This window comes from Mesoplodon bidens (assembly GCF_964165515.1).
Source record: "Mesoplodon bidens genome assembly, chromosome: 14".
Classification (NCBI taxonomy): Eukaryota; Metazoa; Chordata; class Mammalia; order Artiodactyla; family Ziphiidae; genus Mesoplodon; species Mesoplodon bidens.
Window position 1 is genome coordinate 49,373,724 of NC_138170.1, and position 27,851 is coordinate 49,401,574.

General features: G+C 43.7%; 1 protein-coding gene across 1 annotated transcript in view; it reads right to left on the reverse strand.

The window, feature by feature from the left end:
- Positions 1-22,331, reverse strand: part of STON1 (stonin 1) — a 58,121-nt gene extending 35,790 nt beyond the window's left edge. The window contains exon 1 of the mRNA XM_081254545.1: positions 22,276-22,331. The gene's annotated coding sequence lies outside the window, so the exon portion shown is untranslated. The remainder of the gene's footprint in view (positions 1-22,275) is intronic.
- Positions 22,332-27,851: the final 5,520 nt, after the last annotated feature.

A 27,851-nucleotide genomic window follows, 5' to 3' on the forward strand; every position in this document is an offset into this window, starting at 1 on the left:
TAACTACTTAATGACCATGAGCACATGGTCCCCAGACCTACTAGAGCTTGAGGATTGATAATGTTAACCCCTATGACACTGTCCTGTTACCTCACCAACAACCAAAGAGAGAACTGTGCAGGAGCTGATCACACACCCTGTGACTCCCTTCCCTCACCTCGCCTTTAAAAATGTTTCCCTGGGCTTCCCTGGTGGCGCAGTGGTTGAGAGTCCGCCTGCCGATGCAGGGGACACGGGTTCGTGCCCCGGTCCAGGAGGATCCCACATGCCGCGGAGCAGCTGGGCCCATGAGCCATGGCCGCTTAGCCTGCGCGTCCGGAGCCTGTGCTCCGCAATGGGAGAGGCCACAACAGTGAGAGGCCCGCGTACCACAAAAAAAAAAAAAAAAAAAAAAAGTTTCCCTGAAACCCATCGGGGAGTTCAGGTCTTCTGAGCATGAGCCACCCCGTTCTCCTTGTATGGCCCTTGCAATAAACCTTTCTCCCCTCCAAACTCCAATGTTTTGGTTTGTTTGGCTTCACTGTGTGTTGGGCACATGAACTTGTGTTCAACAACACTAAGGTACTTAAAACCTGGAAGGAAAGACCAGAGAAATCCACAAATGACAGGCAGAATGTGCCCGCTCTCCTGCACTAATGTGCACTGGGACATTTGGAGAGGAAAGTCCTGGCTCAAGGGCAAGAGGCTTCCTGGGGAGGGGGCATCTGCTTGGGCAGAGACAAGGGGCAGCAGATCAGGCAACAGTGATCATACCCTCTGCCCATGTGTCTGTACATTTGCATCATATGCCACTTGACACCAGCATAAGGGAATTTCTCCCGGCTGATTGCATTCACTCCACTACGCAGATACAAAATCCAGTCACACACACCCTGCACGTCGCTTTGGCAGGTCTCCTCTCTGGCTGCCCAAACTGGGCCACAAGCCACCGAGATGACCTCAGAGGTGATCAGGGCTGTTTGCGTTCTCCAAATCAAATGCATTTTGGTTTACCCATGGCTAGTCCGAGGCTACTGCTGACCACCAAGCTCACCTGGCAATGTCCACATCAGTGGGAATACAGAGGCAGGAAGCACTGACGTACAGAGGGCACGGCATGTTTGTTTCCATTCTCACCACTGTCGGGAATTCCATGAATGTACGTGTGTACAAATACGCAAAACTTGAGCAATTCCAAGAATAGGGAAAGATTTTTAAAAATCATTTAGTAAGGTCCTATTTACAAACCAAGTATAGATCAACATTTACTTGGGCTCTTAGTTTCAAATGCAGATATCACACACAAAACTAATACTTGTGTCTCTAAGTCCAAAGGGAGTGCGTGCAAAATATTTGTTAATTTTATCACATTTTGAAGGCCATTAAAGGCTTTACAAAGCATTTTGCACGTAGAGCAAAGTCTGATCAGAAATGTGTAAGTGGATATGAATGAATGGAATTGCCATATGACACTCTCAGCCATGGGTGTTGGCTTTTATTTAAACTTAAGGGTCTCTAAGTCTCAACCTGGGCATTTGAGCCTATAGCAGAGTGACATCCTTCATCCTGACTCAGAGTCTTGATGTAAATGAGTAACTTCCAGCATCCTCACAAAGCGCCCCAGATCCATCTGCACAGCCCTGCCCAGCGAGGCCCATGTGCTCCTGCGAGAACCAGCCAGCACAGCAAGGGGCTCACCCAGACTCTAAGACGTTGGGTCTCCAGTGGACACCACCCAGGGCTCTGCTCTCCCGCCACACCCACCTCTCCACCAGATCTTTGTATTACTGCTAACAGTCCCCACAGCTGCTTGCCCAGCCTGGGAGCCAGGAGGCCAGTGTTTGGGAGGTTTGGTTCCAGCTCTGCTTCCCTCTGCTCTGTAATTTAAAACAAGTCCCTGCTAGCAAGTGGTTTCAAGGGCCCTTCAAACTCTAACAATTTATGAAGATGAATTCTCCTAAAAAGGAGTCTGCAGAGAAGTATGTGCCTCCCTGAAGACCCCTTCCTAGCTAAATACCTTAGGACTCCTGCAACCATGCCCAGGCTGCAAGTTTTCCAAAGATGGCCACAGCAATATCGCCCATCTAATGCCCTTCTGAAAGGTCACCTTGTCCCTCCCCCACTGAGAGGGGGCTCTCTTTCCCCTCCCCTTGAACCTGGGTGGGCCTTTTGCTCCTCTAACCAATACAACGTGGCAGAAGTGACATTGTGACAACTCTGGGCCTGAGCTGACCCAGAAGCTGCCATTTCCTGCTTGTTGGGAGCCCTGAGCCACCACATAAGAAGCCCAGGCCATGGAGGAGCCACACTGAGGCGCCATCTTGGACATCCAGCCCCCTGGGCTTTCAGTGATTCCAGCCCCCATCACCATCTGACCACAACAACATGACAGACCCTAACCAAAAACCACCCAGCTGAGCCCAGGGAACCCACAAACCAGGAGAGAGAATACGAAATTGTGGTTTTAAGCCTCTACATTTTTTTGTGGTAAAATATACATAGACATAAAATTTACCCTTTTAACCATTTCTAAGTGTACAGTTCTGTGACACTAAGTACACTGACATTGTTGTGCAACCACCATCCACGTCCAGAATGTTTTCATCTTCCCAAACTGAAACTCTGTACCCATTAAACACTAACTTCCCATGCCCCCCACCCCAGCCCCTGGCAACCACCATTCTACTTTCTGCTTCTATAGATCTGATGACTCTAAGTACCTCATATAAGTAGAATCATACATTTGTCCTCTTGTCACAAAAGGCTTATTTCACTTAGCATTATGCCTTCAAGGTTTATCCATGTTGAAGCATGTGCCAGAACTTCCTTCCTTTTTCGGGCTGAAAAATATTCCACTGCATGTGTATACCAAATTCTGTTTATCCATTCATCCATCGATGAAAACCTCTACGCTTTGAAGTGATTTTCTGCAGCTATAGACAACTGGAGCAGGTACAAGGCAGCTCTAGAGTAGCAGAGCAAGGCTCCCAAGGTAGATGTCAGGGTCCGGAGAGTGTGACAGAAACACAGAGCACCAGGACACTAACCTCCCAGAGTAGGTGACTGGCCAGGAGTTCGCAATAGCACTTGTCACAGCGGGCTGGGTATCTCCTGGGGTCTCCATTCTAGGCTGGAGCAACCCCAGGGCAGAGACTGGCAGGTCTTATTCAGGGCTGGGTGCCTTGCCCTGGCACAGACTGGTAGGTCCAATAAATGTGCGGTGAATGAGGGAAGAATGTACCTGATGCTGAAGCCAGGTTCTGACTCATCCCAGAGTTTCTTATAGGCTACCTGTAGGGCAAGAACTGTGCCAGTGAAAGCACAGGAGAACAGCTGCTTCTGGCTGGAAAGGAAAAGGGGTGGGGAGGTGGGGCAGAAGAACATTCTGACAGGGGAAAGAAAAGTCATGGCCAGGCCCAGGCCTCCCAGGAAGCTCAGTCTCCAGCGAAGCACCCACCTGACCTAGGCAGCCTTAGCAGGGGCTTCACCATCTGGAGTCAGCTGTGCTCAACTTGTTGGGCCCAAATCCCAGGGCTCAGGGCAGTAGAACTTCGTGTGCCCTTTACAGGGGCAGGAGCAGGGCTTAGAGGGGCTCAGCCCATGGTCATGGAGCAGGCCATGGGGGTAGGGAAGGAGACCTGAGCTGTGAGCCGAGTTGCATATTCCAGCCCTGGGAGCTTTGGGATAGGGAACTTCCTTCACTGCAGGAGGACCCAGATTGGTGGCACGATGACCCTAGCCCTCTCACCCGTAACCACTTCACCAAGGAAACCAGTCCGTTCTTCCTGCTGCACTGCTCCATTTGGCCATTCAACTAGGGAGCCCGACACAGGTCAGGATGCACCAGAGCACAGACATTAACTCCAAATCAAAGAAGAGGACTTGTACCTGGTTGACTTAAAGAGTGAATGCCACCTCTACAAATGCCCATTTGAGGGTTTAATAAAAAGGGCTCAGATTGCATTTCAACTCTGCATTTAGGTTTTCCAGCCTCTAAAGATAAAGTGAAACCCCGGGTAATAACCACGAAGGTGTTTTTCTCTATTTCTCTTCAAAGCATACTTACACCTTGAAGGTTAGGAACTGCTTACCACGTGGAAAGCAGTTATAAGTACCAGTAAAAGAACTCAGAAAACATGGATTTGGGACTTGGTTCAGTTTCTAAGTAACTATAGGAATTTGGACAAACCAATTACCCTGTTTGGGCCTTAGTTTCCTAATCCATGAATGGAGGAAAATACTATGTATCCCCATGGTTTGTTTATGTGCATTAATAAGAATAAGTATATGTGAGATCTAGAGAGATATGTAGATAGCTATAAATACAGATACAGATACAAACGCACACATATATGAGGTCTTCATAAGAAAAGCCATAACTATGTAAGAGATTTACTTATGTTCAGTAGGTGCTTGCTGATACTGCTGAATAAATGGCCGGATAACACACGATTGCAACAAGACTCACATTTGGTGCAAGTGGGTCGCTCTTCACACTCTGGCACCCCCAGCTAGCATATCTACCAGATCCTAGAGAGCCACGCCTTTCTCCACATCTTAACTACCGACACCCCAACCTGCACGCTTCCTCCCACCTGGCCTTATATTCTCCCAACCCACTCGGATGGAGTTGGCCTGACCACCAGGGCCACGGCCTGACCCCCTGCCCCTGCCCTAGCCCCCTGGCCCAGATCCCACCTCCAAACATAGCATGAGGCCATTTCTTGGGCCAACTGCCAAACCCAGAACCCTAGGTTGCCCCCAGGGTCTCCACTGCCTTTGGCGCCAGATGGAAACAACTCATCCCCTTTCCCTGATTTTCCAGAAGCACAAACACATGGAAGATTTGTGGACCAGGAGCCAGGGTGTCTGCTCAGGGGCTCCTCCCCACAGCTCACGCCTGGACTCTACCTGTGACCTTGGCCTGCAAAATGAGGCTCACCTGGGGTCTTCCACCTCAAGGGGCTTTGGGGAGCATCACCTAAGGTGACAGAACTGAAAGCTTCTTTGAAAAATATGAAGCACTCCATAAGTTCTTTACCTCTTGTCATTCTTGTTAGTTTATTTCAGGGAGCTCACAGACTGAGTCTCTAAAGTCTGGGATTGGCCCCTGGGTAAATTCTTTTGGTACAGTGAGCACACACACAGAGAAATACTTGATGCTTTTTGTGACTGCAGTGCTATTAGCAAATGCAGTGTGATCTCTGGGACAGGACACTGCTGGGACGGAAGTCAGGAAACCCGGTTCCAGCCTCTTTGGCTCTGCCAGTAAATTAAGCACATCACTTAACTTGTCTGGGCATTTTTCTTCATATGCACAATGGAGCTGACAAGCCACCCACATTCTTATTCACCAGGATACAAGGAAGGCAAAGAATTTGAAAGAAAAACATTGCGCAAGTAGAAATGTCATAGTACTCAGTGGGAAAGAAGAAATGAAGAAGAAAGAAGAAAGGGGAAAAGAAACAAACACCAAAGAGAGAAAGCATTTGGGGTGAAATGTGAGGCTCTTGAGAAGGTAGGAATGGAATGCCATGGAAGATCCCAGTACAGAAAGTTTCCCCCAAGCCTAAGAGTCAGTGTCCAGATGAGCAGATTTACCAGAGACATCTGAAATCCACCTCTGAGGTGGGAGGAAATGAAGTCTGTGCATCACCTGAGGTGGCGCAGGACACACCAGAAGCCGAGGCTCACTGCTGTTCACTCTTACAGCTCAGCACAGAGCGAGAAGGTAGATGAGAAATTAAGAGGTCCACTACCCGTCAGAATTGTGGAATGTCCCTGGAGAGGCCCTGGCCAAGCCACGTCCTGACCCAGGAGGTCCCATCCAGGGTGCTCCACTTTAAGGGGGACATTCAAACATCAAAGAGTTCCCAGAAAAGGCTGGTCACAAGCTGATCACAGTGGGGTGTGCTGAGATCACATCACAAAAGGAAGGGCTATGAAATCCAGAAGTGTTTCCCTAAACAAGATTTGGGGAAGACATGAGAAGCAAAGCCTCTCTTAGAATCAGAAAAAGAAAAACTTTAAACATCCTCCAGTCCAATCTTCACAAACAGGCAATCTTTTTTTGTGTGTGCGGTATGTGGGCCTCTCACTGTTGTGGCCCCTCCCGTTGCGGAGCACAGGCTCCGGACGCGCAGGCTCAGCGGCCATGGCTCACGGGCCCAGCCGCTCCGCGGCACGTGGGGTCTTCCCAGACCGGGGCACGAACCCGCATCCCCTGCATCGGCAGGCGGACTTTCAACCACTGCGCCACCAAGGAAGCCCAACGGGGAATCTTTAATACCACATGTCGGCTGAGGAATTATGCAGCTGCTGTGGAAACTCTTGCAGTGAGTTTATTACTTTATAAGTGAGTTCATCTCATTACCACTTGGACAGAATTAAACTTTTCTCCCTCCTATTAACCCCAAATGAACCTCCTCCTGGCTTCCATCCATGCTCTGGCAGGGACACAGACTAAGTCTAAACACTTTTTCACCTACTCATTCTTCAGACAACTTAAGACAGCTGGTCTTGACTTATACTGGGTTTTCCTGACTCTCCAGTGAGGGGCACATTTTCAGCACACCCGTGAAAGCACGCTATCCATTCCCTGTCAGTGCTTCTTTCCTGGTTATCTCCAGCCAGCTCTGACCTCAGACTGCCATCAGACGCTGACGGCTGCCCCTGCCTTGCTCAGGGCGTCCCATCCCGGCCACAACCTCTAGCTCTGTTTGCTTTATAACTAGGTCTTGGCCTTCTGCCATAGTTTGGGCAAACTCTTGTCCATCTCGTGGTCTCGGTTTTGCTGCTCTGCCTGGTTCCCAAGGCTTCTCATGAACATGCTCCGCGATGAGGTCAAAAAATATAAGTCCCAAATTCATGCCACTTAATGGAAAGCAGCTGGTCATTTGACTTTAAGCCTTCTGATAAATATTGAATCTAGAATGTTCAATAAGCATTAAATATCTTTTCTAACATTTCATTTGACAGATGAGGAAACAGAGGTCCAACTAGGTAAAGTGATGCACACAGCTAACGTAGTCAAGAAGATGAACATGAACTCTAATCTCTGGTTTTCCAGTCCCACACTCTCTCTACTGCAGTTGAGAGGAAGCGAGGCTACACTGCAGTTCAGGGTACATTTTGGAGTAAATTTTCCATAGTCTGTGTGTACGTGCATTCATTCTTTCTTTGATTCAACAGATATTCACTGAGCACCTACTATGTGCTTTGTAAATATCCCAGTAAGAGCTGAAGTAAGTTTCCATACGGATCTACATCCTGCTGTGTGTGTGCACACACAGTGGTGTGTATGTGAATTAGTTGATTCTTTCATGCATGCTCACATTCACTCAACAATATGATAACTGAGCACCCTTAACACTATGCTGTGCACTGGTGCAAGTGAAAAAGTCACAGTCTGTTACCCCAGGGCAGTCTCTGTCTAGCAGGGACAATTCTCAAACGTTATGTTAATGCAGTTAAGCCCAATGCAGGGTATTGCAGTACTTAATTAAGCCAGATGCTTCATTAAGATTGGTGCCAGAGATGGTGGTAATATCCATAATTTTGATAGGAATAAAGCTGCTGGTTCTGGTGGTTTGAAGAGGCCTCAGGAAGAGTGGGCTTCTGAGATGAATCTTGAAGGATGATATAAGTTGATCAGGCAGAACGGACTGGAGAGAGGCGAGTGTGTGTGTAAACCCAGGGAGGCGGCAGAGAAGCTGTTGCTGCAGGTAGATGGGCGTGGCTGCGGCCAGGAGTTCGTGCGGTGACGCAGCAAAAGAGGCAGATAGGTGAGTAAGGTGCAGAAGCCCTGCTGTAGCATGCTGAGGAGTTTGATTTTATCCTAAAGGCAATAGGATTCAGTGAAAGAATTTAGAGAAAGAATAAACAGGATCAGATAAGAATTTTAGAAAGTTCTGACGGTGGAGGATGGAGTGGAAGGGGTGAGGCCAGAGGCAGGGAAACCAGACAGGAAGCTCTGGCAGGAACCTGGTGGTTCAACCTGCCTACACACATGTAGTTTTAAAGGCTGAAATATTAGAAGAGAGAAGAGATTGTTTTCCCATACATCTCTCGTGGCCTGGGGCAATTTCCGCAAAACTGTGCAGAACCACATCACCTTCATCATTCTCCACAGTGACGTGGTGGCACCAGAAAAGTGATGTTGGCCTTAGCATCACCACCAGTCGTGGTGCAGGAGCCTCAAAGAGAGCAGCTGCTCCATAAGTGATGGCTGCTTGCATGAGCCACATCTACCAAAAGGGGATGGGGATGGACAAGCCCTAAACAAAGTAAGGTCGGGTCCCAGAAGCATGAATAAGTCAGGTCGGAGCAAGGCAACAAGTCAGAAATAGGACAAACAGGAAAGTTCCAGGAGGGATGGGATTAAAGGAACCAGTTCTCCACAGGAACAGAGGATGAAGAGCACAGACAGACTAGGAACCAATGAAAGAGCCAGCACCTGTCTCAGGTGGTGAGGTTCTGCGGGTCTCTGTAGGCACGATGCAGTTGGGGGGCCCACACAGTGCCCTTGTGAGGATCTGGGAAAGGCGTCCCCTCCGGCCAGACCAACAGCAAGCAGGCCACAAGCGGGGGACTTTGCAGCCGGGTTCCACCCAGAGCTGGTGAGAGCCTATGTGTGCATGCGGATGGGCACGCGTGAGTGGCTAAGTAGGAGCATCTGGCTGGAGAGGGGGACGTGTGGGTGGGGATGAGGCACATCTCGACAAGCAGGGGGCTGTCTCAAGCCGGGTACCCTATCAGGTGCGGTATAGGGCCATTCTCACTGGGAGTTTAGAGTCAAAGACGAATGAAGGGAGGATGAGGTGGAAACCCTAAAATAATTTCCTTCCTTATGAGGGAAAAATGTTCATCTAGGCAGGTCTGAGCCTTCTTGGAATTGGAAGATTCTCAGATTATCACCCAGTTCCTAGGAAAGCCTGACTGCTATTCCCCACCCTCCCCCGCGATAATTTTTCTGAGAATCAGGAACACCTGACCACCCGTGTGCTACCTGGAATGACCTCAACTAGGCACCTTTCACTGCAGCCACGACTAGCAGCGACACCAGGGACTTTCACAAAGTTTACAAGGTTCTGCTTCAAGCACAAACTAGCAACAGGCCTGGAGCTGCACAGGGGGAGGAGCGGGGCGGGGTTCTCAGTTGTAAAGATCTGAGATTAAAACATTTCTCTATGTTTGTATTAATGGTAAACTGAGGCCAACAAAAGCAAGGTTGATGGTATCAATTACCATTTTCTAGGGCCTCCAAATTGGTCTGAATATGAGTTATCATGAGCTGGGGGGAAAATTAACCAAAAAACATTCAAAGGGATGAACAGAGGCCAATGTGTCAGCCCCAACTCTGAATTTCTGGGCCACGGCTGTTTTAAATTAGATTCTCAATGCCGCTTCCATGAAACTCTTGGCTTAGCTCTGCAAGAAAAGTTATTTTTGTGCTCTGAGCCACAGACATTTATATGGAAGCATATCCATAATTCCAATTATGTTCTGTTTTCATCATGTCCTTTTCCTCTACTTAAGAACAGTCATAACTATCATTATTATTATTTCTGATAAGGCACATAAAAAAGCTCTGGGCCAAGTACAGATTCCACAGGCCTGGATAAATGATTGTTGTAAAATAGGCAGATTTTACGTCTTGTGAAATCCTTAAGAAATACCTTCAGTTCTTCTATCCACTATGGCTGCCTCTTCTTTGTCAATTCCCTAACCCCACCTACCCCTCAATCACTCAGGGCCTTCATGATCTCTCTTGGGAAAACCTAGTCCCAGAAGTAGTTCTGTTATTTACGTACGCTCTCTGAGGTCTTTGCATTTAAAAGGTTATATTCAAAAATGAAATGAAAGGTTTTTAACTCCTTAAAGAACAGAAGCACCAACAAATAAAGCAAAGAGATTTCTGGTTAAGAGAGGCATGATTCTTAAGTAATAACATAGTTATTCTATAGAAAGGTTGATCTGTAGGCCGGGAGGGCAATGAAGAAGTGGTACAGATGCAAAATTAAAATGGTGGCAATTCATCCAAGAGAAATCTAAACTGATTACCGAGAAAACATAATATATTGGGAGACGTACCCATGGCCTCTCCCCAGAGGTCTCTCTGATTAGAATTTCTGAAGCACAATCCTGGTTCAGAAGAACCAATGCAGGGGAAGGGAGATGATGGGAGGAAACTAACATTTGTGAGCATTAACATATGCCAAGCACGTGGCCCATGTTATTCCCTGTTATCTCACTTAATCTTCAGAACCACCTTCTGAGGTACGTTTTATTATCATTGTTTTATGGAAAAGGAAACTTGGCCCCAGAGATGTTAAGTAACTTGCCCAAAGCCACTGCTATGGTCTGAATGTTTGTGTCTCCCCAAAATTCATGTGTCAAAATCCTAACCTCCAAGGTGATGGTATTAGGAGGTGCGGCCTTTGGGAGGTGATTAGGTCATGAAAGTGGAGCCCTCATGATGGGGATTCTTATAAATGAAGCCTCAGAGAGCTAGCTCACCCCTTCTACCATGCAATCACACAGACAGAAGTTGGCTATCTGCAACCTGGAAGAGGGTTCTCACCAGAACCATGCCAGCACCCTGATCTTGGACTTCCAGTCTCTAGAACTGTGAGAAATAAATATGTATTGTTAATAAGCCACCTGGTCTGCGGTATTTTGTTATAGCAGCCTGAACACAGTGAGCCACACATCTAAGTTAGTGGCAAAGCTTGGATTCAACCCCAGATCTGCTTGACTCCTAAGTCCATTTCTTTTCCATTATCACATAGATGTGAGGGTCAGAGAAGAAGGCCAAAGATGACTGCTGGTTTGGTTTCCTTAAAATAATAGAATTTGTTGGGAGGGTATGGGAAAGATATGTCTATATAGATTTCTTTAAACATTATAAACAGGCTCTGCTGATCTCAATCAACATTCCCAGAGATGCTATCAGCCACAAGTAAAGAATCAATTGTTCAATGTAAACCTCTCTGCACTGTTAGAGACACAAGTAAACACACATGCCAGGGGAGAGAGAACATCGTCTCCATGACCAAAGGGAACAGGAACCTCTCCATAAAGGCTTTTCTTCTCAACATCGGTATGAGTTAGGATGCTGGTTGATTGTGAGAAGGTTTTAATCTACTATAAAGAATCTAAAGGACAGCATTTGGGGACTGGAACGGTGTTTAGGAAATTCAGATCTCTTCTGGACTAAGAACATGTGGCCAGATGTTGAGCGAGACACCATACCACAGTGCAGAGTCCCCCTGTGATGCTGGTGTTAGCACACTGTACTGTTAGGGCCTCTTCTCCGCTGTATTCATTCAGTAGCAGCGGATTTCACATCCAGGGGCTAATGTAGATGCATTTACTTACTTGTATTCTACTTTACGTATAAACTTTAAAATCAGTAGTTAAAAACTTCAGTCAATATGACAGGTTGAGTTGACATAAGAAATTACCCCTTCCAATCCAAACACTTCAAAACACTGAACAAAACTATAACAACAAATATTACCACACAAAACATAGTTAAAACAGAAATCTCCAGATACCAGAAATAAGGAGGGAAGTCAAAGCAGATCAATCAGTGGAAGCTGAAGCTAAGGGCCTCATGGAACCATCCAGACCAGTTAGAGGCCTAAATGGCTGGGGGCTGAGACTTTAATGACATGCATGCAGTGAGGGGAGTCCAGTAATGGCCACCTGATGCCAGGAGCTGTCAGTGAAGCAATTACATAAAGCTGGAGGTCATAAAGCCCTACTTCATAAGTGAAAGAGTTCTAGAGGAACATCACTTGCCAATCTGAGGAAACTAAGAAAGCTTGTCATCTGCTTGAGCAAAGAGTAGAAAATGAGTGACCTAAAAAGAATTGAAATCCAGGCTTACATTACAATGCAGGAACAAGGTTTAAATGCATACTTTCAGGTTATACAGGGCCTATATGCCAAGGCATTAACAAAAAGGCTAATTTGGAATGGGTAAAACCCAGAGAGGATCAGCAGGAGCAAATGTGAAATCACTTTATAGTGCTATGCTAGCAATCCTGAGGTAGATAGGATTTCTATGGAACACAACTCCTAATGAAGACACAAGACACAAGAGAAAATGAATCGTAATTTAAAAATTCAAAAGCAGAAATAACAAATAATCTAAAACTACAATATGTTTAAAATACTGAGACATAAAAAGGACTAGAAATTAAAAGGCAAAGATAATATTAAAAAAAGAAAAAGAACAGGTAGATATCAAGTACCAAACAGAAATTCTAGAAATAAAAATATATAGACATTAAATTTAAAAAAAAAACAACAATTGGGCTTCCCTGGTGGCACAGTGGTTGAGAGGCCGCCTGCCGATGCAGGGGACATGGGTTCGTGCCCCGGTCCGGGAAGATCCCACATGCCGCAGAGCAGCTGGGCCCGTGAGCCATGGCCACTGAGCCTGTGCATCTAGAGCCTGTGCTCCGCAACGGGAGAGGCCACAACAGTGAGAGGCCCAAGTACTGCAAAAAAAAAACAAAACAAAAAAACAACAATGGATGGGTTGAACAGTAGACCAAATGCAGTTGAAAAAAATTAATAAACTGGAAAATAGAACTAAAAACATCACTCAGAATATAGCTGAGAGATAAAGAGATATATATAGTTGACCCTTGAACAATATGGGTTTGAACCATGAGGGTCCACTTATACGCAGATTTTTTTCAACAGTAAATACTACAGTACTACACGGTCCTCAGTTGGTTGAATCTGGGAGATGTGGAACCACGGACTTGGAAGAACTGCAGATACAAAAGAACTGCATATATGAAGGGCCAACTATAAGTTATACACAGATTTTCAGTTGCACAGAGGGTCATCACTCCTAACTCACGCATTGTTCAAGCGTCAATTCTATGAAAGAGAAATCTCAGACGAAGAAGACATAGAAGATAAAATGAGAAGGTTCAACCTTTGCCTCATGGGTATTTCAAAAGGAGAGAACACAGAGTATGAGGGACTCAATATCAGGGTAGGGGCTTTTATCTCTTATGCTCATTTCTATATCTCTAGCACCTGGAAGCATTCCAGATACACAATAAGTGCTTAATAATTACTTTAAAATAGATTTGTGGAGAAAACAACTGAGAAACCTTTAGATATGAAAACAGAGAACACTGAATTCCAAGTAGGATATATAAAAACAGACTATCCCTGGACACATTATAATGAAAAGGCACAACATGAAAGACAAAAAGATCAGACTGAAAGTCTCCAAGAGAGAAAATAAATTACCTGCAAAAGAATGGCAGACCGAAAAGAGATTTCCCATAAGGAACAACTGAGATGAAAAGACAGTGAAGTAATAATTTACAAAACACTGAGGGGAAAATATCGACTTAGAATTCTATACCTTGATAAATTATCTCTCAAGTGGGACATGAATAAAGACACTTTCAAAACAAAAACAAAACTACCCACAAGATTGGAGTATTACAACTCTAGACCTTCAGTAAAAAAATTACCAGTACGAAGAAAATGAACACAGAAGTATAGAATGGTATGCAAGAGGCAATGTTGAGATAAGAAATTGGTAAAGTTAAATAAATTTTGACTGTAAAAAAGAAAAAAAAGTGGAAATAACAATGATGACTAATTGCAGGGGTGGGGAGAGGACTATACACAATGTGGGATTAAACCACTAGACCACAGTAACCAGGAAAATGGGAAGAGGGGCAGATTAGATTTAAAGCCATCTAAGGCTACTGCATTATTGACAGGAAAGAGAAATTGATTAACTTTAGATTAAATGGATGCACATGTTAACAATTTAAGAATACTCGGGGCTTCCCTGGTGGCGCAGTGGTTGAGAGTCCGCCTGCCAGTGCAGCGGACACATGCCATGGAGCAGCTGCGCCCATGAGCCATGGCCACAGAGCCTGTGCATCCGGAGCCTGTGCTCCACAATGGGAGAGGCCACAACAGTGAGAGGGCCGTGTACCGCAAAAAAAAAAAAAAAAAAAAAAAAAATTTAAGCATACTAAAAGGTAATACAAATAGAATTTTGTCTTTCAAAACAGTTGACAGAAGTAGGAATATGTAAAACTTGATCAATCCAAAGAAAACTATGCAAAGAAGTATAAAAGAAGCAAACAAAAAATGTTAAATAGGAAAAACAAAAACTTAAGATGGCAGAAAGAGGTCAAATGCGTATAAATTACAAAGAATGTAAAAGTTTAAACTCAATTATTAAAAAGACAGATTTTCAGGTTATAATAAAAATGAAAATGAAGCTACACATAAAAACTGTTCCTAAGATTAACAATTAAGGCAAAATTATAGAGACAAGTTAATATAAAAGGATATAAAAAGACATACAAAAAATAATAACCAAGAGGAAGCAGGTACAGCAACATTAATATTAGGCAAAATAGAATTTATGCCAAAAGCATCAACAGAAATAACAGAGGACAGTACATAACATAATAAATTCACCCCAGAGAAATAACAATCATGAACTTGCATAAACATTGATGGATTACAAGGAGAAATTGACAAATTCACAGAGTGGAAGATTTTAACATTCCTTTCTCAAGAAACTGAAGAGAACTCAGAAAGCAGGCAAAAGAAAATCAGGAAGAACATGAGAAACTTGAAAAACACAGTTAATAAGTTTCACCTGTTAGATTGATATAGACTGCTGCAGCCACCAAGCAGGGAATATATTTTTCTTTTAAACCACACATGAAATATTTGGAAAAATTGTTTATGTAATCGGACACAGAGGATTGCTATTATACAAACCATGCTGTCTTTTCATAATGCAACTAAATTAGAAATCAACAATAATTTAAACAAAGTTTTTTTTAAAGTTGAAAATGGAAAATTAAATCCATGGGTTAAAAAGAAAATAAAAGAAATATGAAAATGGGATTGACATATATGCTAATATGTATAAAATAGATAACTAATGAGAACCTGCTGCATAGCACAGGGAACTCCACTTCACTGTACAGTAGAAACTAACACAACATTGCAAAACAACTATACCCCAATTTAAAAAAAAGTTATAATAGAGAAAAAAAGTCTAGAGCCAAGTGGTTATGAGAGTACACATATCAAAACTTGTATGATGTGGCTAAATCAATATGTAGAGCTAACTTTATAGCTTTGAAATGCATTTATTTTTTTGGCCGTGCCACACATCTTGCGGGATCTTAGTTCCCTGACCAGGGATTGAACCCAGGCCATGGCAGTGAAAGTGCCAAGTGCTAACCATTGGCCCGCCAGTGAATTCTCTAAACTGCATTTATTGAAAAACAAAAAATAAATGAGCTAGAAGTTAACTCAAGTAGCTAGAAATGGAAAGAAAAAATAATAAAAATAAGAGGAAAAAAAAGAAATGAAAAGCAAAAAGTATAGATAAGAAAGAAGCTGGTTCTATCAAAAGACTAATTAAGTAGACTTCTATATTAATTTTTAAAAAGAGATGGCACAAATAAACAATATTAAGGGGCTTCCCTGGTGGCGCAATGGTTAAGAATCCTCCTGCCAATGCAGGGGACACGGGTTCGAGCCCTGGTCCAGGAAGATCCCACATGCCGCTGAGCAACTAAGCCTGTGCACCACCACTACTGAGCCCGCATGCTGCAACTACTGAAGGTTGTGCACCTACAGCCCATGCTCAGCAACAAGAGAAGCCACTGCAATGAGAAACCCGCGCACCGCAACAAAGAGTAGCCCCCACTCACCTCAACTAGAGAAAGCCCGCGCACAGCAATGAAGAACCAACACAGCCAAAAATAAAATAACTAAAATAAATTAATTAAAACAACAACAAAAAAACAATATTAAGAACTAAAAAGGGAACATATCTTAAAACATAGTCAATATTTATAAAAACCATAAAAGAAAACTATGAATAAATTTATGCTAATAAATTTGAGAACACATGAAATGGATCATCTAAACAAACAAATTATTAAAACTGGATCAAAAAGAAATAGATCAAATTTATCAATAATCATTTATGAAATTGAATTGTCAAAAACTTGACACACATACCCTGACTAAGCAGTTCAGAGGATTTTACAATGAATTTTACCAAACTTAGTCTTTATCTCTCACAAACTGCTTAAGAAAAATATATATGAAAGAGAAAAAGTTTCCCAACTTATTTCATGGAACTAATATAAACTTGATACCAAACAATATAAGAACAATATTTTTTAAAAAAAGAAACTTATAGACCAATTGTTTCACTTACGAATATTTGCAAAAATCCTAAACAAAATACTAGCAAATGATATTCCATAGAATAAAAGAACATATCTGTATATGTGTGTATATATATTTGTGAGTATGTCTCAAAGTAATTACATATACTCATATTATCACTTTATAATATTAAGAAAGAAAATTATATCACCTCATATCATTTACATAAAAACATTAAGGCATTACATCAATACTCAGTCATGATAAAATGTTTAAGTTATTAAAAAATATTAATAGAGGGAACATCCTTAATTTAATAAAGAATATCTACTGAAACCTTAAGCAAACTTCACGATTAATGGAGAAATTTTAAGAGCACTTGTTAAAAACAGTACAGAGACAAGGATGTTTGCCATCACTGTTGCTATTAAATACTGTACTGAGGGTCTACCCAGTGCAATAAGATAAGAAAAAGATATGGTCATAAGGAATTAAAAAGAAAAGGCAAATATTATTTTGTGATTGTCTACCTAGAGAATTCAAGAATATCTACATACAGACTCTTAGAACTAATAAGAGAAGTCAACTGGGGTGCTTGATACAAGATCAAAATTCAAAAATCAGGAACGTTTCTATGGGCCAGTAAATAACCAATTTGAAATTATAATAAGAAAAAAAGATATTTATAATATCAACAAAACTTATACAAGAAAATATAGCAAGAGCTGTGTATAACAGTTATGGGGGAAATCACCAGTCATCTTTCACCTGAATAAAAGGAAAAGATGGGAAGACCTGATATTGTAAGTGTCAGCTCTCTGGAATATAAATTGAATGAAATCAATAAAAATACAAACATGATTTTTTGCCTGTGTGTAACTAGACAAACTAACATTTATATGAACTAGTAAAATCCAAGAAAGCCAAGAAATTCTGAAAAAATATAAAAGTAATTGTAATAGCTAACAATTATTGTGTGCTTCCTTATATGGCAGGCATTATTCTAACATTCTGCATACATTATCCTTAAAGTGGATACTATTATCTATTTTACAGACAAGGAGACTAAGAGAAATTAGGAAACTTGCCCAAGGTTACTTGGTATTCTTAGGAGTAGCAATAGATGAAAGAAGACAATTATGTAATATGTTCCAAATACTGAAGAAAAATAATTATGAGTCCAGCATTCCACACTCAGTCAAACTCTCATTTGTAAGAGCAAAATAAAGATATTTTCAGCAATATAAATTTTTTAAAGTTTACCAAAGGCCTTCCTTCTATGAAAGAACTTCTAAATTTCCATTGACATGAACTCAGAAGGAAGGAGTGGGGTATCAGAAGTAGCAGCCTCCACAATGCAGTGGATAAATAAAACAAAACAAGGTAAAGTAGGTGAGAAAGGTGGAACCAAGTATACAGAGGAAATAGAAGGTATATAATAATGTTATTAGTTATTCAAAGTACAGGCCATAGGGCTTCCCTGGTGGCGCAGTGGTTAAGAGTCCACCTACCGATGCAGGGGACACGGGTTCGTGCCCCGGTCTGGGAAGATCCCACATGCTGCGGAGCGGCTGGGCTCGTGAGCCATGGCCGCTGAGCCTGCGCGTCCGGAGCCTGTGCTCCGCAATGGGAGAGGTCACGTCAGTGAGAGGCCCGTGTACCCGAAAAAAAAACAAAAAAACTCAACTCAAAGTACAGGCCATAAAGTCCTATGCATATGCTAGAAGTAGGCCACTAAGTTGGCCCTGTCTTCCTTTTGGCCAAATAGGAAATGGGAAACATCAATTAAAGGATTCACAGCACCCACAAGACAAAACAGACAAGTTGTTCACAAGAACTATTCCTGGAACTGAGACCACAAAGACATTTCTCATATGGTCAAACGGATACAAGATCTGGGATTTTGTTCCAAGTGTGATAATTTGGGAAAGAGATCCTTGACTCTTACAATTTTTTTTCAACAAGAAGGTGATTTAGAAGCATCAGCCTTTCAGAAAACTTTTCCTTGAAGAATAAATAAAAGAGATAAAGCCTCCTACTTAAGGTGTGTTATTTGAATGACCAAGTGTTTTAGAAAAGCCCATCTTTAGGTATATTCCAGGAAGAGGATGGATAAGGTGACCTCTAGGGGCCTGGTTGCCTGTGAGGACACATGATGGTACAGGATGTGGGCTTCTTCCCCAGAGCTATCCCCAGAATATCTCCTTCTCTGGTTCATCTTGCCAGTGCGTGGGATCACCCACATAGCCAGGCTTCCAAAAAATAGTTTATTATTGTGTTTTCACAGTAATAAACATCGAGAAGCAATACGCTTTTCTCTTCCTTTCCTGTTCTATGGTAAATTCTTGACCTACCTACCTGACATTCCATATAACACGTAGATAAGATAAATAGGAGGCTGGCAGCTTTCCCTGGGCCTTCCTACTCATCTCACTCCCCTGACAATGCCAAGAAAAATGAACACCCGTACTGGTAGGGCTCTGAAGACATAATTTGCTGATCTTTAAAAATCCTGCCTTTTACCAGGACTGTTCCAGAATCCCATGGGGTTCCTGGAATTCCAGGCTGTCCAGGAAGCGTCTGAGGAATTCTGGATTATTTCTCATGGGTATAGCTGGCTCCCAAGGGAAGGTGAGCTACATCTGGCTAAGTCTGGAGCAATTCCCAAGGACTCCCAAAGACAAGTGACAGTGGGAGATGGAAGAGATGGGAGATAGAGGTATTTTACAATTAATCAAAATATCAGTTCTTACTGAACCACAAATTACTTTCCCTTCCTTTTCTATTTTTTCTTATAATTAAAATAACAATAATAATACATGCTGGACTTCCATGGTGGCACAGTGGTTAAGAATCTGCCTGCGAATGCAGGGGCTACGGGTTCAAGCCCTGGTCTGGGAAGATCGCACATGCCGCGGAGCAACTAAGCCCGTGTGCCACAACTATTGAGCCTATGCTCTAGAGCCCATGAGCCACAACTACTGAGCCCACATGACACAACTACTGAAGCCCACGCACCTAGAGCCCGTGCTCCCAACAAGAGAAGCCACCGCAATGAGAAACCCACGCACCGCAACAAAGAGTAGCCCCCGCTCGCCGCAACTAGAGAAAGCCCGCTCACAGCAACCAAGACCCAACACAGCCATAAATAAATAAATAAATAAATAAATAAAATTTATTTAAAAAATAATAATAATACATGTGCATGGAGATGGCAGACAGCAGTGATTGATATGAATAGACTTTGGCCACTGACCTGATTTCAAGATTTGATTCTAGCACATAGTGGCTATGCAACCCTCTGATTCTAGTTTCTGAATCTTCTATCATGAGAATAATACTAGTACTTACCTCAAGGAGTTTTAAAATGAAATACTATGGGTATGTGCTTTATACTCAATAAATGTTAGCTATTACTATTGTAAAAACGTTGAGAAATACAGGCAAGCACAAAGAAAATCAAAAGTACCTGTAATCCCACCATCCATTTTCATGCATACAATTCCAGTATTTTGGGGGTGTATTTTCAAAGAGTGAGATACAATGCTTTCTATTTCATAACCTGCTTTTAAATTTTAACAAAATACCCTAAGCATGTCTATATAATTTGGTATCCTTGTACAACATGATTTTAAAAGGCCACATCATATTCCTTTAGGTTATTTTACTTCTTAAAGTAAATAAGAAGTAAAAATAACCCCTTCCCTCTTTTCTCCTCTGCAGGTTCCACTGTTCGTCTGTTTCCAACTCATCTGACCCGTCAGATGATAGTTGGCTGCTTTCTACTGGCTAACTTGGGATGCAGCCTTCATCTCACCATTCAGACCACCTGCTCCATCAGCCAGCCTTCATTACATCCCCAGAATCCAGAGCAGCCATTTGGGGCTGCACAGCAAACCCTCGTGCATGATGGCAAACCACCCAGTTTAACAAGATTCCATGAGGTGGTACAAAAGCTGAACACGGCAGAAAGGCAATTTCTTTGCAAATAGTATGAGGCTGACTTCTGGGACATTAAATAAACTATTAAAAATTCTCAGGAAGAGGAAGAGGCTGAAGATTTTTATCTGAGTGCATTGTTTTTCTAAGCACCAGGCAGGGCCAAACAAGTTCAAAACTTTTAAGGGCTTTCTTTTTCAATGGAAGTCACAACACTTTCTTACCAATGACATTTTGAAACCACAGTAAAACCTTACTAATTCATACTAATGGGGAACTACCACACTCAATCAGCAGAGGAAAATGAATTACATCCTTTTTAAAATAAAGAAGTTTCTTTCCAATGAAATTCATTTTTTAAAAAATCTTTATTTCTGAATAGTTCAACACCTTGACCTGTTTTGACGGGTTGTTCTGAAGCTGATCTAAGACATATGTTACAACCACATTTATTGTTTATATAGAAATAGGAATGGCTTAAGTTCTTGAGAAGGGCATTCTCCCTAAAAACAATAAAAGTTCAACACTCCCCCACGATCCTGTTCATACAGCTCACTCCTTAGGAAAGCTTTTTCTTCCTTGGTCACGTGGAAGCAAACCCCAGTTCAGGCTGCCCCCGGCTGCTCCAGTCTGAGTGAGTGGGCAGAAGTTTGTAATATCAACCCCAGATATCAACCCCTTAAAAGAAAAAATCCAAAAACCTCCAGATTCCAGGCTTGACCAGACCCATCTGAGAATTAACAAGCTCCTTCTCAACACCCAGAGAACTAAGCCTGTCATGGAAACACTGATTCAACCCTAATGAGAACAGACATAAAAACCACACAAGTGAACTAAACATTCCTCTACCCAAATGGAGTCAAGTTGAAGCAAAAGCCTCAGGATTAAAATAAGTGAGGCTGTTTTTTTCTTTGCGATCCTGCTCAGCTTTGCCTCTTCCATTGCCTTGTTTTCACAACTCCAGTTTATGAGAAAGTGGGAGTCGGGGCATTGGGAGGGGGATGGAGAGGAGGGCTAGTAGGAGGGAAGAGAAATGCAGGGTGAGTAGCCAGGCTGGGGAATGCCAACAAACACTGCGGTTTATGTCAGGCAAATGAAAACTTCTAGCCTGGGGGAGGCTGTAATAATCTGTTTGGGGTAGTCCGAAAATAAGCTAAAGTGAACTCTCATCTCCCACTAAAACAATTAAGCATGGAATGAAGTCTTTACTTTCCAAAGATCAGGTTCTGCACAGTATTTTTAGCAAGGACTCTTTTTCTCTATTTTTTCTTTATTATTTTTTCCTGTTTCTTTCAGAATTAGAAAGGCTAATTAAATGACGTATCATTATTATTGGAAGAAAGCACAGTCAGAGAGGTTGAAAAAAAAAATAGATGTCCAACATAAATAGTAAAATCCCAAGGAGGAATATATTTTCATTTCCCCTTGGACACACAAGGCATGATTTGTGCGGCCAGGGGATCGAACATCAACTCCTAGTTAAAGTCCTTCCTGCAGGAAATATTTGGACAAGTGTGAAGACCCCTGTGGCTATGGTTCCCTGGCCTGGGTCATCGTCTTCTAGGGCTGGAGGGGGCACCAGGCTGGAGATATCAGCCTGTGGGACAGGAGCCTCCCGGAGAAAGGTGGGGGTGGGGGACGGCGGTGGAGAAGGTAGCAGCATGAGTAACAGGAGCCAGGAAAACACAAGGAAAGTGAGAGTCCTGGGGGTGGGGGGATGCTGAGCCTCCCAGGGGAGGGATGGAGGACCGGGGCTCGGGACCCTGGGCCGGGAGGCCAGGGCCACACGGGTTGGAACGAGTCCCCGCCCCCCACCGCCCCTTGGAGCTGAGTCTAGATTCTTTTCTTTCCTGCTTGAGTTTTCTTTCTCTTGAGAGCGGGACCCAGGTCACAGCAACAGCCCCAGAGCTGTGGTGTAGATGAGAAGCCAGGTGGGGCTCACCCCGTGCGGACGCTGCCCTCTGGGGGCTGCGAGGGTGGCGAGGGGGAGAAGGGGCACGGCGCGGGGCACCCAGCCTGCCCGGGAGATGCCCGCCTCCCGCGATGTCGGCTGCGGCCCCCCTTCTCAAACTTTCCCAGCAAACCGGGGGTAACCCACCCCGGAGAAGGGGCTCCCCATGCCTCCCCGTCTGTCCCCTGGGGGCGGTCACTCACGGGCAGCGCGGCTGGGGCTCCGACTCTGGCCGCCGCCGTCCACCCGGGGAGGAGAAGCCGGAGGAGGAGGGGGAGGAGAGGGAGGGCCCCGAGCGACGCGAGTGGAGGGGCGGGGAGGGCGTGGCCACTCCGCAGAGGCTCTCCCGCCCTTGCCCCACCCCACCCACTGCTTCGTCCCCGCTTCTCTCCGCACTCCTCCCCGCCCTGGATCCCCCAAAGTTTGTCTGGTGTCTGATTCTCCATTCTCTTCTCTCCACGTCTTCCTTCGGAGTCTCCAGCCTCCAAGTAGGGGGAGAGGGTGCTCCCTGCGCAGAAGTGGGGCGGGGTGGGGGCAGGTGTGGGAGTTACGTTTAGATGCCCCTGGAAGCAGACGGCTGGGGCCTTTGGCAGGTCTGAAACCACCCTCCCCCTCTAGGGCCTTGTCTTTTCTGGGTGGTGGGGTGATTGGGCGGGGGACGCTGGGGGGGGGCGGCGGGAGGCTGAGGCGACTTGGGGTCGTGTTTCCACGTTGCTTCATTGAGCTTTTGGGCTTGGCTTTCTCTTGTGATTAGAACTAAAGAATTTTTTTTTTTGCCTTTTTAAAAAATTGAAGTACAGTATAGCTGATTTACAATCTTATATTAGTTTCAGGTGTACAGCATAGTGATTCAGTATTTTTACAGATTATACCCCATTAAAAGTTATTACAAGGGCATCCCTGGTGGCGCAGTGGTTGAGTCCGCCTGCCGATGCAGGGGACACGGATTCGTGCCCCGGTCTGGGAAGATCCCACATGCCGCAGAGCGGCTGGGCCCGTGAGCCATGGCCGCTGAGCCTGCGCGTCCGGAGCCTGTGCTCCGCAATGAGAGAGGCCACAACAGTGAGAGGCCCGCGTACCGCAAAAAAAAAAAAAAAAAAAAAAGTTATTACAAGATAATGGCTATAAGTCCCTGTGCTATACAGTATAATCTTGTTGCTTATCTATTTTTTACATAGTAGTTTGTATCTCTTAATCCCACACCTTTAATTTTCCCCTCCCCTCTGGTAACCGCTAGTTTGTTTTCATGAGTCTGTTTCTATTTTGCTATATACATTCGTTTGCATTATTTTTTAGATTCTACATATAAGTGATATCATACAGTATTTGTCTTTCTCTCTGCCTTATTTCACTAAACATAATATTCTGTAGGTCCATCCACATTGCTGCAAATGGCAGAATTTCATTCTATTTTATGGATGAGTAATATTCCATTGTGTGTATATATATACACACACACACACACCCCATATCTCCTTTATCCATTCGTCTGTTGATGGACACTTGGGTTGCTTCTATATCTTGGCTAAGAATTATTTTTGAAGCCTCTGTTGAGTGCCTCCTCTTTTCCCCTAAGGTGAGACCAGCCCTGGTCACAGGGTAAGATGAAAGGTAAAGATGGAACCCCACCTTCCAGGGCCCATCAGTACTCAAGAGGAGGAGGACAGGGGTAGCCTAGTGAAGGGCCAGGCTGTGTGGATGGGGCAGGAGGCCGCCTGCAGAATGTACAAGAGAAGGGGGGCTGTCCTCTGAGGAGAGGTTAGAGGGTGACATCTAGTCCCTAATCCATCACTTGCTAGCAGGTAACTCTGGGCAAGTCGCTTGACATCTGAGCCTCTTCCTCAAGCAGGGCTGCCTCACTGGGAGTCAGAATGAAAGAAGAAGATTCACTGGAGTGATACCCAACCCCAGGATGGGAGGCTTGAGTAGAGTTTGAACAGACTCAGAGGAGAGAAAAGAGGGTATTCCAGGCCCTGGCACACAGAGCTTTGGAGGCTGGCAAGACTGGAAGGCTTAGGAGAGGTGGGAAATGTTTGGATGAGAAGGTGGAACTAGACATAAAGCAGGAAATGGGAAATCCATGGAAGTTTTTAAGCAAAAGAATATTTTGATGCAAGTGGTATCCTATTCACTTTTGTATTCCCAGAGCCTGGCATACAGTTGGCACTCAGTAAATCTCTGTGGACTCAAAATGGTGATTGAGGAATATTGATTTAATGGTCTGAAAGATGGACTACCTGGGAAGAGAAGGCTTGGGCCCAAGGAGAGGAGTTAGGAGGCCCTAGCAAGCATCTCAACTTGAAGTGCAATGCCTGGATGATAGAAAGGAAACAAGGGAATTCTGATTAAACACTTCTTTGTGTTTGCATAGCAATGTGATTTTCTTTTTAATGCTCTTTCAGGTATAGTCTTGTTTTTTGATCTTGGAGTTCCTTGGTAAAATGGAAAAGATAATCAGTATCCTATCCAACTGCTACCCAGTGGTTGGAACCTGTGCTGAGGGCTTTGAGGAAGGAAGAAAACATTCAGAAAGGGCACAAAAGTGCCTCAAGTCACACAGCTGGGATCTACTTAGGATACTTTTAGTTTCAGATAAAATTTGTAATTGTGTTTAAGCTTAAGACACCCTAAGCAACTAGAAAATGGCATCAGGTCCTCCTCACTTCTCCCTTTCCTCCAGCTACCATCCCTGTGATGATCAAGGGTTGAGGGAGAGCAAGAGGGAGTCTAGAGAATAGAAAGTCAACTGACTGGTAACTTTTCAGAGTCTCTTCTATGGAATCAGTCAGGTACTGGGCTGGAGCCAGCCTTCTGGTAAGGAGCTGAGCCAGGTGCAGAAGAAGGACAAAGGAAGAGGGAGGCAGAAAAAGGGAAGAAAAGAGATGCCCTGACCCCAGGGAGTCTGGCTGAAGCCCCAAACTGAAACTCCTGTGTCCTGTGTCCAGCCACTGGGCTATCTAAGAGGCCAGCCCATCTCAGAAAATGCCACAGGTAACAACTGGAGAAAAGACTCATACAGGAAACACCACCACATTGGACAAACCAGTAATTATCATTGCATTTAAATAGAGTCCTGAGTGCAACTTTTAAATTTCACCATCTTTTTAATTCCAAGCAGTATGGCCTTGATTAGTAGGTAGCCCACCCAGTGAAAGAAAGCTTTTTTGGAAACTTTGACACTTCTGCAAAGCAAATAGGCTCATAATTTTCTAAACACCAAATACAGTTGGTTGAAAACCATTTATCTTTTGCAAGAGAGAGTCCCTCCTCTTCTGTGTGACTCAACATGACTCCAAAAGTTGCCATTTCCATGAATGCAGATTTATTTCTTGTAACTCTTCCACATACTTTCAAAGGACACTTTCTGGCAGTGTCCCTTTGTATCAAAATCTGGTGGTAAACAGCTCAGCCTGGCCTCAATAGCTACGCCACCACAGCTGTTCATGGCCAGCTGTGACCTCATTTTATTCCAGTTCCTGTCCCTTTCCTTGCTCTACAGTAAGGAGACCCTCAGACTATATCATTCTCCTTTTCATTAACAAGTTTCCCTTTTTTGACAGCCTTTTCACAGAAACCATTTAGAATTTCCACACTGTTTAACAAGGGGTCCCCAGGTTGTCTGTAAATATGATCTAGTAGATTAACTAACTTGGAACCTCAAAACTCAAAATCAGCTGAAGCTGTCAGGATCAATTAATATAAATTCAAACCGGCTTTCAGAAATGCCCGATTTGAAAGGGGACTTGGTTGGAAAGTGAGGATTTCAGATCTAGGATAAGCTTAGCCCTAAATGCTTGATAAGAACATTCCTCTCTAAAAACTTTACAATAGTAAGTCTCTATTTATATTGCAACATTCATTCAAAATAAAGACTTGTGGAAAACCGTATTCAAAACAACATTAATCAGTGATGGCTTCAACTACAGTGAAAATGAAACAGGAAAAAAAAATCACCATTTTAAGTACATGATGCATTCTGGCCTGATTTTTTTTTTTTTTTTTTTTTTTTTTCCTTTTTTGGCCTTACCGCACGGCATGTGGGATCTTAGTTCCAGGGATCGAACCCGCATTCCCTGCATTGGAAAGGCAAAATCTTAACCACTGGACCACCAGGGAAGTCCCTGGCCTGATGTTTTTAAACAACTTTATCCATGAGGAAACTTGAATGTTCTTTCAAAGGAAATTTCCAGAGATAAATAAAACACCTACATCTTCACTGAGAATGCCAGCTAAAATCAATGATACTTAGGAGGATGACCACTTATTTCAGAATGGCCCGAGATTCCAAAAAGCACATGAAAAGATGCTCAACATCACTAATTATCAGAGAAATGAAAATCAAAACTACAGTGAGGTATCACCTCACACCGCTTAGAATAGGCATCATCAAAAAATCTACAAACAATAAATGCTGGAGAGGATGTGGAGAAAAGGAACCCTCCTACACTGTTGGTGGGAATGTAAACTGGTACAGCCACTATGGAGAACAGTATGGAGGTTTCTTAAAAAACTAGAAATAGGGCCTCCCTGGTGGCGCAGTGGTTGAGAGTCCGCCTGCCGATGCAGGGGATACGGGTTCGTGCCCCGGTCCGGGAGGATCCCATATGCCGCGGAGCGGCTGGGCCCGTGAGCCATGGCCGCTGAGCCTGCGCATCCGGAGCCTGTGCTCCACAACGGGAGAGGCCACAACAGTGAGAGGCCCGCGTACCGCAAAAAAAAAAAAAAAAAAAAAAAAAAACTAGAAATAGAATTACCATATGACCCAGCAATCCCACTCCTAGGCATATACCCGAAGAAAACCGTAATTCAAAAAGATAAATGCACCCCAGTGTTCATTGCAGCACTATTTACAATAGCCAGGACATGGAAGCAACCTAAATGTCCATCAACAGAGGAATGGATAAAGATGTTGTACATATGCACAATGGAATATTACTCAGACATAAAAAGAACAAAATAATGCCATTTGCAGCAACATGGTTGGACCTAGAGATTGTCATACTAAGTGAAGAAAGATACTGAAAGACAAATATGATATTGCTTATATGTGGAATCTTAAAAAAAAAGGGGTGGTACAAAATGAACTTATTTACAAAACAGAAGTAGAGTCATGGATGTAGAAAACAAACTTATGGTTACCAGGTGATAGGCAGGGGGAGGCATAAATTGGGAGACTGGGACTGACATACACACACTACTATATAGATATAAAATAGATAACTAATAAGAACCTGCTGTATAGCACAGGAACTCTACTCAATACTCTATGATGGCCTATATGGGAAAAGAATCTTAAAAAAAAAAAGAGTGGGGCTTCCCTGGTGGCGCAGTGGTTGAGAGTCTGCCTGCCAATGCAGGGGACACGGGTCCGTGCCCCGGTCCAGGAAGATCCCACATGCCGCGGAGCGGCTGGGCCCATGAGCCATGGCCGCTGAGCCTGCGTGTCCGGAGCCTGTGCTCCACAACGGGAGAGGCCACGACAGTGAGAGGCCCGCGTACTGAAAAAAAAAAAAAAGAGTGGATATATGTATAACTGATTTACTTTGCTGTACACCTGAAACTAACACAACATTGTAAATCAACTATACTCCAAGTAAAAAAAAAAAAAAAAAGGAATGGCAGATTAGCTATCCTTTGTCCTAGAGATGGGACACTCTTAGGTGTGGCTTGAGCTACAGTTGTACAGTCCCTTGGCCTGCTTCCTCGAATGTATCCAATTAGCATTAAGTGAACACCTACTATGTACAAGACATTCTGCTAGGCGCTGTGGGGGAGTAAA